This window comes from Triticum dicoccoides, chromosome 2B, assembly GCF_002162155.2.
Source record: "Triticum dicoccoides isolate Atlit2015 ecotype Zavitan chromosome 2B, WEW_v2.0, whole genome shotgun sequence".
Taxonomy (NCBI): Eukaryota; Viridiplantae; Streptophyta; class Magnoliopsida; order Poales; family Poaceae; genus Triticum; species Triticum dicoccoides.
Window position 1 is genome coordinate 768,959,897 of NC_041383.1, and position 12,820 is coordinate 768,972,716.

Consider the following 12,820-nt stretch of genomic DNA (forward strand, 5'->3'; position numbering starts at 1 on the left):
TCTTCACTCAATTCCACATGCTATATTTTTTCTTACTCATTTCTTTAAGTTTTTTAAATTCCAAACCAAACGATGTCATCTTCCTCCGAGATAGTATCAATGTGGAAACCATTAACTCGATGGAAACATGGAAGCTTAAACATGGTTTACTGATTGAACCTCACATTTTTGCATACAAGCATCCACACAAACTGGTTATTACTTTGCACAAGGCACTTGGACTTCTTTGCGAAATGTATGCAATAAGTTGATGGGTGAAGGAACCCTTAGATTGCAGATCCAACGTCACCGACCATAGGCAGTGAGCGAAGCTTGATACCACCTATGAAGCTCTTAAAAAACATTGAAGCCAGGTACATGTTGTTGACATAGCGGACGAGAAGTCATCTGTCAAAGCCAGAAGTTGTTGGAATCAATTATTTGAAAAACAGATCGTCATTTCGAAGAAGAAGGCGATGAAGAGGGCTAGATGACAACCTTAAACCCGACTAGGCCAGGGAAGACATAACTTCACAAGTTCCAGTGAAGAAGGAGTGGACCTGTGGCCTAGCCGGTGAGAGCGATGGCATCTACGTTTTTCGGAGATGGTTGAGGGGGCTCACTTGGATAGTTAATATCATGACTTTGCTGAAAGTTTTTTTTTTGAACACAGTACATACGCCGACGCTGACTTTGTTGAAACTTGAATATTAAATTTAGTCAAAATTAGATGCACGACATAGAGTGCAACTTATCCAAAATTGTGTTTATTTATTTATTGGAGGAGTAACTATCCCGGTCCCTGCACTATGCGCACAATCAGTTATCACAAGTATTCGGTTTATCAAATCTCAAAATGAAATAAAAGATAAAAAGGTTAAAAAATGCTAGGAGTAAGTGCCTACGTGGCGTTTAAGTGGCCTAAGTGCAACTTAGGCGGTCGTACAATTTCAACTATCAATGTGTATTTGGGGGTATCATATGCATGTAGACATTAACTTAGAGTGTGCAAATGGGTAAACTAGTAACTGGTGTCCATTGTAATATAGCCCATTTAGATTGTCAATGTGATGTGATGTGGAATGATTTCTCGTTGGACAATTTCTTGCCCCCCCATCCCGTGGAATGATTTTTTCTTACTCATTTCTTTAAGCTTTTTAAATTCCAAACCAAAGGATGTCATCTTCCTTCGAGAAAGTATCAATGTGGAAAACATTAACTCGATGGAAACGTGGAAACTTAAGCATGGGTTATTGATTGAACCTCACATTTTTGCATACAAGCATCCGCACGAGCTGGTTATTACTTTGCACAAGGCACTTGTACTTCTTTGTGAAATGTATGCAATGAGTTGATGGGTGAAGGAACCCTTAGATTGCAGATCCAACATCGCCGGCTATAGGCAGTGAGCGAAGCTTGATACCACCTATGAAGCTCTTAAAAAACATTGAAACTAGGTACATGTTGTTGACATAGCGGACGAGAAGTCATCTGTCAAAGCCAGAAGTTGCTAGAATCAACTATCTGAAAAACATATCGTCATTTCAAAGAAGAAGGCGATGAAGAGAGCTAGACAACAACCTTAAACCTGACTAGACCCGAGAAGACATAACTTCACAAGTTCCAGTGAAGAAGGAGTGGACCCGTGGCCTAGCCGGTGAGAGCGATGGCATCTAGGGCTTTCGGAGAGGGTTGAGGGGGCTCACTTGGATAGTTAATATCACGACTTTGCTGAAAGTTTTTTTAAACACAGTACAGACACAGATGCTGACTTTGCTGAAACTTGAATATTAAATTTAGTCAAAATTAGATGCACGACATAGAGTGCAACTTATCCAAAATTGTGTTTATTTATTTATTGGAGCAGTAACTACCTAGGTCCTTGCACTATGCGCACAATCAGTTATCACAAGTATTCGGTTTATCAAATCTCACAAATGAAATAAAAGATAAAAAGGTTAAAAAATGCTAGGAGTAAGTGCCTACGTGGCGTTTAAGTGGCCTAAGTGCAACTTAGGTGGTCGTACAATTTCAACTATCAATGTGTATTTGGGGGTATCATATGCATGTAGACATTAACTTAGAGTGTGCAAATGGGTAAACTAGTACCTGATGTCCATTGTAATATAGCCCATTTAGATTGTCAATGTGATGTGATGTGGAATGATTTCTCGTTGGACAATTTCTTGCCCCTCCCCCACCCCGTGGAATGATTTTTTCTTACTCATTTCTTTAAGTTTTTTAAATTCCAAACCAAAGGATGTCATCTTCCTCCGAGAAAGTATCAATGTGGAAACCATTAACTCGATGGAAACAAGGAAACTTAAGCATGGGTTATTGATTGAACCTCACATTTTTGCATACAAGCATCCGCATAAGCTGGTTATTACTTTGCACAAGGCACTTGTACTTCTTTGTGAAATGTATGCAATGAGTTGATGGGTGAAGGAACCCTTAGATTGCAGATCCAATGTCGCCGGCCATAGGCAGTGAGCGAAGCTTGATACCACCTATGAAGCTCTTAAAAACATTGAAGCCAGGTACATGTTGTTGACATAGTAGACGAGAAGTCATCTGTCAAAGCCAGAAGTTGCTAGAATCAATTATCTGAAAAACAGATCGTCATTTCAAAGAAGAAGGCAATGAAGAGAGCTAGACGACAACCTTAATCCTGACTAGACCTGGGAAGACATAACTTCACAAGTTCCAGTATAGAAGGAGTGGACCCGTGGCCTAGCCGGTGAGAGCGATGGCATCTATGGTTTTTGGAGAGGGTCGAGGGGGCTCACTTGGACAGTTAATATCACGACTTTGCTGAAAGTTTTTTTTGAACACAGTACAGACGCAGACGCTGACTTTGCTGAAATTTGAATATTAAATTTAGTCAAAATTAGATGCACGTCATAGAATGCAACTTATCCAAAATTGTATTTATTTATTTATTTATTGGAGGAGTAACTATCCCGGTCCCTGCACTATGCGCACAATTAGTTATCACAAGTATTCGGTTTATCAAATCTCACAATTGAAATAAAAGATAAAAACGGCTAAAAATTGCTAGGAGTAAGTGCCTACATGGCGTTTAAGTGGCCTAAGTGCAACTTAGGTGGTCGTACAATTTCAACTATCAATGTGTATTTGGGGGTATCATATGCATGTAGACATTAACTTAGAGTGTGGAAATGGGTAAACTAGTACCTGCTCTCCATTGTAATATAGCCCATTTAGATTGTCAGTGTGATGTGATGTGGAATGATTTCTCGGCCGACTAGACAATTTCTTGCCCCCCCCCACCACCCCCACCCCCACTTCTGTTTGCGTCCTAGGCAAGGCGACCATCACATAGTGTGTAAGTGTGCCTAAGCACCACCTAGGCGTCACCTTTTCCAACAGAGCATAATTAAGAGACACTAAGAACCCGTGCATTACAAAGCTTAGTGCTAAATTACCACTCAAGTGAGAATGTAAATCTTGTGATAGCTTGATTCAACTTGTTGTTGCCCTCTGTCATCCAATTCATGTTTTTTAATTTACTTCAACATTTACCAAGATCATTACAAGACTATAGACAACAACATAACCTCCAAAGGTTAGCGTATTCTTTCTATCAAAAATTAACACCATTACGATATAGACAAATATGCAAACACAAAGCGCTAACACCAGCCAGGATCCCTTCTAACCTATTTTCCGAACATATTCATGAGTAGGGTAATTCAGTTTAAAAGGCAATCTAACGAGTAACCAATTAATTTGAGCAAAATTACAATCGCGAAAATATGCTGAATGGTCTCTCCTATCTGCAAAATGAAGAAAACTAGTTCAATCTAGTTTTCCCAGCTAAGTTGTGGTTATTAAGAACAATTCTTCAAAACAGGTACCATGGGGAAATCTTGACCTTGGATAGGTGTATGGAGTTTTCAAATATGCCAAGGGTGATTAGTGCCTTGTACATCGCTCAAGCCGTGCAAGTCCTAAATCGATGAATATCCCATTTAAAGACATGTTTATCATCATTTAGTTGAATTAATGCTAAAGCATCACACAAGGAATTCCACGACTTTGTTTTAGAAACAACATTAGAATGGGAAAATTCAAGTTTATAATGCCCATCATCCAACACCTCTCCAACAAGTACTTGCTTATGTAGGGTAACATTTTAAAGATATGGAAACTAAAATAATAATTAACAATGGGTTCCCAAACCATTTGCCCTCCCAAAACCAGGTATCCTCCCCCACTTTGAACCTGAGATGAGTCATGATGATAAAATAAGGATTTTACCTTTATAAGACCTAATCAAACAGGAGAATCATTGGCATTCGAGGACCCCACCAATAAATGTTTGCCACATAAATATTTGTTTGGGTTAATTCTTGTCACACCTCCTTCCTTTTGAGTGGTGTAAATATCCTTTTTATCTAAATACATTGATCCCAGTACTGAAATATTAAACACGAAGCCCCCTTGTTCTCTTGGGCTGCAAAGAATATCCATTCAAATAAACCGTATTTCCCGTTTTATGTTATCCTTTGCAAAAGATATCTAGACCTAAAGAAATCATATTCTATTCGGCCTCCAACCAGTACCTTACCTTAAAAAGGATGAGAAAAAAACATAGACACGTTAAGCTACTATGTGAGTTAAGTTGAACCACTTGACGTAGTTCCATCTTAGTTTAATTAGCCAAGCTAATATGCCAATTAAGCTGTGAACTACCACTTGACCTAGCAGCCTAGCTTGGTCAACTGATAATTGTCACTATTATGACCAATTTGGTATTGTCACGACTAATAAGATCAACTTGGTATACATATAAAATGGCGAAAGCAGCATGACGTGAAGAAAACTTGGGAGGAAGCAAGGAGACGAACAATCATATGAACGTTGTTGGAGGAGCACTACCAAAAGCAAGTAAAGGATAGGCTGGCTAGATGGCTCACCATGCTCTGCATATGTTTCATATATTTCACTTCACCAAGCTAAGACCTCCTTTGGTTTATACGGTAGGAATGCCATAGGAATAGGAAATTTGTAGGAAATGAGATGTCATGTATCTCAAATTCTATGAGGTCTCCTTTGTCTATAGGAATATGGTAGGAATTCTAAAGGATGGAAATTCTCTAGGAAAAATCCCTTTGGAGCCGTTTGGTTTGTAGGGATAGATACATATTCCTACGTAGGATAGGAATAAATCATGCATGTTTCAAAGGAAAAAAATATTAGCCTAGACTCGTTTATTTTTTTATCATATGCATCAAATTAAATATCTTTTCCTATAGGAACTGAGATACACGCTATCTCACTTCTTATGATTTTCCTATTTCTGTAATATTCCTACCATATGAAGCAAAAGAGGTCTGAATTGTGATGATATAGTAAGGATTTTAACCTTCATAGTGCCCAATCAAGCAAGAGAATTGTTGGCCTTCCAGGACACCACAATAAATGTTTTCCATATAAATATTTATTTGAATTAATTCTTGCCACACACCCTTCTCGTTGAGTAGTGTAAATACCATTCTATATAGACTACATTGATCTTTTACTTTTACGTAACCTCGTCAAAGGGCTGGGTACACCTTTCCCATTCCACAGATGTAAGAGTTCTTCAACTAATGTCCTTATGTACACATCAATGTCGTTGCCGAGTTGCTTAGGGCCTTGGATGAGCACTGGCATCATAATGAACTTCCGCTTCATGCACAACCAAGGAGGAAGTTTATACATACATAGAGTCACATGCCAGCTGCTACGATTGCTGCTCTGCTTCCCAAAAGGATTAATGTCATCTGCGCTTAGACGTCATCTGCAAAGTCCTTCCACTTCCTCTCGATTTTTCTCCATTGTGACCCGTCAGCGGGTACTCTAAACTTCCTGTCTTTCTTACGGTCCTCTTTGTGCCATCGCATCAACTTGACATGCTCTTTGTTTTGGAACAAACGTTTCAACCGTGGTATTATAGGAGCATACCACATCACCTTGGCAGGAATCTTCTTCCTGGGGCGCTCTCCCTCGACATCACCAGGGTCATCGCGACTGATCTTATAGCGCAATGCACCGCATACCGGGCATGCGTTCAAATCCTTGTACTCACCGTGGTAGAGGATGCAATCATTAGGGCATGCATGTATCTTCTGCACCTCTAATCCTAGAGGGTAGACAACCTTCTTTGATTCATACGTACTCTCGGGAAATTCGTTGTCCTTTGGAAGCATCTTCTTTAACATTATCAGCAACTTTCCAAATCCCTTGTCAGATACACCATTCTCTGCCTTCCATTGCAGCAATTCCAGTGTGGTGCCCAACCTTTTCTTGTAAGCTTCACAATTTGGGTACAACAATTTCTTGTGATCCTCTAACATGCGCTGCAACTTCATCCTCTACTTTTCAGTTGCACACTTTCTCTTTCCATCGGCAATGGCCTGACCTAGATCATCAGCGGGCTCATCTGATGCCTCTTCTTCAGTTTCTTTCCGCATTGCCGGCTCAGCTTCTTCCCCCATTGTTGTACCATCGTATTCAGGGAACCCATGGCCAGGATAGCTGTCGTCGTCCTCTTCTCCTTCATTCTCTTCCATCATAACCCCTCTTTCTCCGTGCTTGGTCGGAACATTATAGTGGGGCATGAAACCGGACTTAAACAGGTGCCAATGAATGGTTCTTGACTTAGAATAATTCCGATCATTCTTACAGACAACACATGGACAACACATAAAACCATCTGCCCGCTTGTTTGCCTCAGCCGCAACTAGAAAAGTTTGCACGCCATTAACGAACTGGGGAGAGCATCGGTCATCGTACATCCATTGCCGGCTCATCTTCATTACATAGCACCGAAGATACCAAATTAATACAAGTTCATACATAAAGTTCATACACACTTATTCTCATAAAACAACATACAAACTCTCTAGCTAAAGCATTTAAATGCAACAACAAATGCGATCCAGATCGCAACTAAAGGTAACAATTGATCCAACAACATAATGATACCAAGCCTCACTATCAATGGCATATTTTCTAATCTCTCTAATCTTCAAGCACATTTTCTCCATCTTGATCTTGTGATCATCGACGACATCAGCAACATGCAACTCCAATTCCATCTTCTCCTCCTCAATTCTTTTCAATTTTTCTTTCAAATACTCATTTCTTTTTCAACTAAATTTAACCTCTCGACAAGAGGGTCGGTCGGAATTTCTGGTTCACATGCCTCCTAGATAAAAATATCTATGTCAACTTGATGGGCATAATTTGTCATAAACATGAAATGCAACAAATAGTTATAAAAAGAGAATATACTGTTGGGTTTCGTAGTAATTTCAAAAATTTTCCTACGCGCACACAGGATCATGTGATGCATAGCAACGAGAGGAGAGTGTTGTCTACGTACCCAACGCAGACCGACTGCGGAAGCAATGACACGACGTAGAGGAAGTAGTCGTACGTCTTCACGATCCAACCGATCAAGCACCGAAACTACGGCACCTCCGAGTTCGAGCACACGTTCAGCTCGATGACGATCCCCGGACTCCGATCCAGCAAAGTGTCGGGGAAGAGTTTCGTCAGCACGACGGCGTGGTGACGATCTTGATGAACTACAGCAGCAGGGCTTCGCCTAAACTCCGCTACAGTATTATCGAGGAATATGGTGGCAGGGGGCACCGCACACGGCTAAGGAATCGATCACGTGGATCAACTTGTGTCAACTTGTGTGTTTAGAGGTGCCCCTGCCTCCGTATATAAAGGAGGAGAGGAGGGGAGGCTGGCCGGCCAAAGAGGGAGGCGTAGGAGAGTCCTACTCCCTCTGGGAGTAGGATTCCTCCCCCCAATCCTAGTCCAACTAGGATTCCTCGGAGGGGAAGGGAGAGAGGGGGGCCGGCCACCTTCTCCTAGTCCTAATAGGACTAGGGGAGGGGAAAGAGGCGCAGCCACCTTGGGCTGCCCCTTTCTCCTTTCCACTAAGGCCCATGATGGCCCATATGGCTCCCGGGGGGTTCCGGTAACCTCCCGGTAACCCGGTAAAATCCCGATTTCACCCGGAACACTTCCGATGTCCAAACATAGGCTTCCAATATATCAATCTTTACGTCTCGACCATTTGAGACTCCTCGTCATGTCCGTGATCACATCCGGGACTCCGAACAACCTTCGGTACATCAAAATGCATAAACTCATAATATAACTGTCATCGTAACCTTAAGCGTGCGGACCCTACGGGTTCGAGAACAATGTAGACATGACCGAGACATGTCTCTGGTCAATAACCAATAGCGGGACCTGGATGCCCATATTGGCTCCTACATATTCTACGAAGATCTTTATCGGTCAGACCGCATAACAACATACGTTGTTCCCTTTGTCATCGGTATGTTACTTGCCCGAGATTCGATCGTCGGTATCCAATACCTAGTTCAATCTCGTTAACGGCAAGTCTCTTTACTCGTTCCGTAATACATCATCTCACAACTAACATATTAGTTGTAATGCTTGCAAGGCTTATGTGATGTGTATTACCGAGATGGCCCAGAGATACCTCTCCGACAATCGGAGTGACAAATCCTAATCTCGAAATACGCCAACCCAACATCGACCATTGGAGACACCTGTAGTACTCCTTTATAATCACCCATTTACGTTGTGACGTTTGGTAGTACCCAAAGTGTTCCTCCGGTAAACGGGAGTTGCATAATCTCATAGTCGTAGGAACATGTATAAGTCATGAAGAAAGCAATAGCAACATACTAAACGATCAGGTGCTAAGCTAATGGAATGGGTCATGTCAATCAGATCATTCTACTAATGATGTGACCTCGTTAATCAAATAACAACTCATTGTTCATGGTTAGGAAACATAACCATCTTTGATTAACGAGCTAGTCAAGTAGAGGCATACTAGTGACACTCTGTTTGTCTATGTATTCACACATGTATTATGTTTCCGGAAAATACAATTCTAGCATGAATAATAAACATTTATCATGATTATAAGGAAATAAATAATAACTTTATTATTGCCTCTAGGGCATATTTCCTTCAGTCTCCCACTTGCACTAGAGTCAATAATCTAGATTACACTGTAATGAATCTAACACCCATGGAACTTTGGTGCTGATCATGTTTTGCTCGTGGAAGAGGCTTAGTCAACGGGTCTGCAATATTCAGATCCGTATGTATCTTGCAAATCTCTATGTCTCCCACCTGGACTAGATCCCGGATGGAGTTGAAGCGTCTCTTGATGTGTTTGGTCCTTTTGTGAAATCTGGATTCCTTTGCCAAGGCAATTGCACCAGTATTGTCACAAAAGATTTTCATTGGACCCGATGCACTAGGTATGACACCTAGATCGGATATGAATTCCTTCATCCAGACTCCTTCATTTGCTGCTTCCGAAGCAGCTATGTATTCCGCTTCACATGTAGATCCCGCTACGACGCTTTGTTTAGAACTGCACCAACTGACAGCTCCACCGTTTAATGTAAACACGTATCCGGTTTGCGATTTAGAATCATCCGGATCAGTGTCAAAGCTTGCATCAACGTAACCTTTTACGATGAGCTCTTTGTCACTTCCATATACGAGAAATATATCCTTAGTCCTTTTCAGGTATTTCAGGATGTTCTTGACCGCTGTCCAGTGATCCATTCCTGGATTACTTTGGTACCTCCCTGCTAAACTTATAGCAAGGCACACATCAGGTCTGGTACACAGCATTGCATACATGATAGAGCCTATGGCTGATGCATAGGGAACATCTTTCATATTCTCTCTATCTTCTGCAGTGGTCGGGCATTGAGTCTTACTCAATTTCACACCTTGTAACACAGGCAAGAACCCTTTCTTTGCTTGATCCATTTTGAATTTCTTCAAAATTTTGTCAAGGTATGTGCTTTGTGAAAGTCCAATTAAGCGTCTTGATCTGTCTCTATAGATCTTAATGCCTAATATGTAAGCAGCTTCACCGAGGTCTTTCATTGAAAAACTTTTATTCAAGTATCCCTTTATTCAATCAGTAATATGTCATCCACATATAATATCAGAAATGCTACAGAGCTCCCACTCACTTTCTTGTAAATACAGGCTTCTCCAAAAGTCTGTATAAAACCAAATGCTTTGATCACACTATCAAAACGTTTATTCCAACTCCGAGAGGCTTGCACCAGTCCATAAATGGATCGCTGGAGCTTGCACACTTTGTTAGCTCCCTTTGGATCGACAAAACCTTCTGGTTGCATCATATACAACTCTTCTTCCAGGAATCCATTCAGGAATGCAGTTTTGACATCCATTTGCCAAATTTCATAATCATAAAATGTGGCAATTGCTAACATGATTCGGACGGACTTAAGCATCGCTACGGGTGAGAAGGTCTCATCGTAGTCAATTCCTTGAACTTGCCGAAAACCTTTTGCGACAAGTCGAGCTTTGTAGACAGTAACATTACCATCAGCGTCAGTCTTCTTCTTAAAGATCCATTTATTCTCAATCGCTTGCCGATCATCGGGCAAGTCAACCAAAGTCCATACTTTGTTCTCATACATGGATCCCATCTCAGATTTCATGGCTTCTAGCCACTTTGCGGAATCTGGGCTCACCATCGCTTCTTCATAGTTCGTAGGTTCATCATGATCTAGTAGCATGACCTCCAGAACAGGATTACCGTACCACTCTGGTGCGGATCTTACTCTGGTTGATCTACGAAGTTCAGTAGTATCTTGATCTGAAGTTTCATGATCATTATCATTGGCTTTCTCACTAACTGGTGTAGGTGTCACTGAAACAGTTTTCTGTGATGAACTACTTTCCAGTAAGGGAGCAGGTACAGTTACCTCGTCAAGTTCTACTTTCCTCCCACTCACTTCTTTCGAGAGAAACTCCTTCTCTAGAAATGATCCATTCTTAGCAACAAATGTTTTGCCTTCGGATCTGTGATAGAAGGTGTACCCAACAGTTTCCTTTGGGTATCCTATGAATACACATTTCTCCGATTTGGGTTCGAGCTTATCAGGTTGAAGCTTTTTCACATAAGCATCGCAGCCCCAAACTTTAAGAAACGACAACTTTGGTTTCTTGCCAAACCATAGTTCATAAGGCGTCATCTCAACGGATTTTGATGGTGCCCTATTTAACGTGAATGCGGCCGTCTCTAAAGCATATCCCCAAAATGATAGCGGTAAATCTGTAAGAGACATCATAGATCGCACCATATCTAGTAAAGTACGATTACGATGTTCGGACACACCATTACGCTGTGGTGTTCCGGGGGGCGTGAGTTGCGAAACTATTCCACAGTTTTTCAAATGTACACCAAACTCGTAACTCAAATATTCTCCTCCACGATCAGATCGTAGAAACTTTATTTTCTTGTTACGATGATTTTCAACTTCACTCTGAAATTCTTTGAACTTTTCAAATGTTTCAGACTTATGCTTCATTAAGTAGATATATCCATATCTGCTCAAATCATCTGTGAAGGTGAGAAAATAACGATATCCGCCACGAGCCTCAATATTCATCGGACCACATACATCGGTATGTATGATTTCCAACAAATCTGTTGCTCTCTCCATAGTACCGGAGAACGGTGTTTTAGTCATCTTGCCCATGAGGCACGGTTCGCAAGTACCAAGTGATTCATAATCAAGTGGTTTCAAAAGTCCATTAGTATGGAGTTTCTTCATGCGTTTTACACCGATATGACCTAAACGACAGTGCCACAAATAAGTTGCACTTTCATTATCAACTCTGTATCTTTTGGTTTCAACATTATGAATATGTGTATTACTACTATCGAGATTTAGTAAGAATAGACCACTCTTCAAGGGTGCATGACCATAAAAGATATTACTCATATAAATAGAACAACCATTATTCTCTGATTTAAATGAATAACCGTCTCGCATTAAACAAGATCCAGATATAATGTTCATGCTCAACGCTGGCACCAAATAACAATTATTTAGGTCTAATATTAATCCCGAAGGTAGATGTAGAGGTAGCGTGCCGACCGCGATCACATCGACTTTGGAACCGTTTCCCACGCGCATCGTCACCTCGTCCTTTGCCAGTGCCCGCTTATTCTGTAGTCCTTGTTTCGAGTTGCAAATATTAGCAACAGAACCAGTATCAAATACTCAGGTGCTACTGCGAGCATTGGTAAGGTACACATCAATAACATGTATATCACATATACCTTTGTTCACCTTGCCATCCTTCTTATCCGCCAAATACTTGGGGCAGTTCCGCTTCCAGTGACCAGTCTGCTTGCAGTAGAAGCACTCAGTTTCAGGCTTAGGTCTAGACTTGGGTTTCTTCTCTTGAGCAGCAACTTGCTTGCCGTTCTTTTTGAAGTTCCCCTTTTTCTTCCCTTTGCCCTTTTTCTTGAAACTAGTGGTCTTGTTAACCATCAACACTTGATTCTCCTTCTTGATTTCTACCTCCGCAGCTTTTAGCATTGCGAAGAGCTCGGGAATAGTCTTGTTCATCCCTTGCATATTATAGTTCATCACGAAGCTCTTGTAGCTTGGTGGCAGTGATTGGAGAATTCTGTCAATGACGCAATCATCTGGAAGATTAACTCCCAATTGAATCAAGTGATTATTATACCCAGACATTTTGAGTATATGCTCACTGACAGAACTGTTCTCTTCCATCTTGCAGCTATAGAACTTATTGGAGACTTCATATCTCTCAATCCGGGCATTTGCTTGAAATATTAACTTCAACTCCTGGAACATCTCATATGCTCCATGACGTTCAAAACGTCGTTGAAGTCCCGATTCTAAGCCGTAAAGCATGGCACACTGAACTATCGAGTAGTCATCAGCTTTGCTCTGCC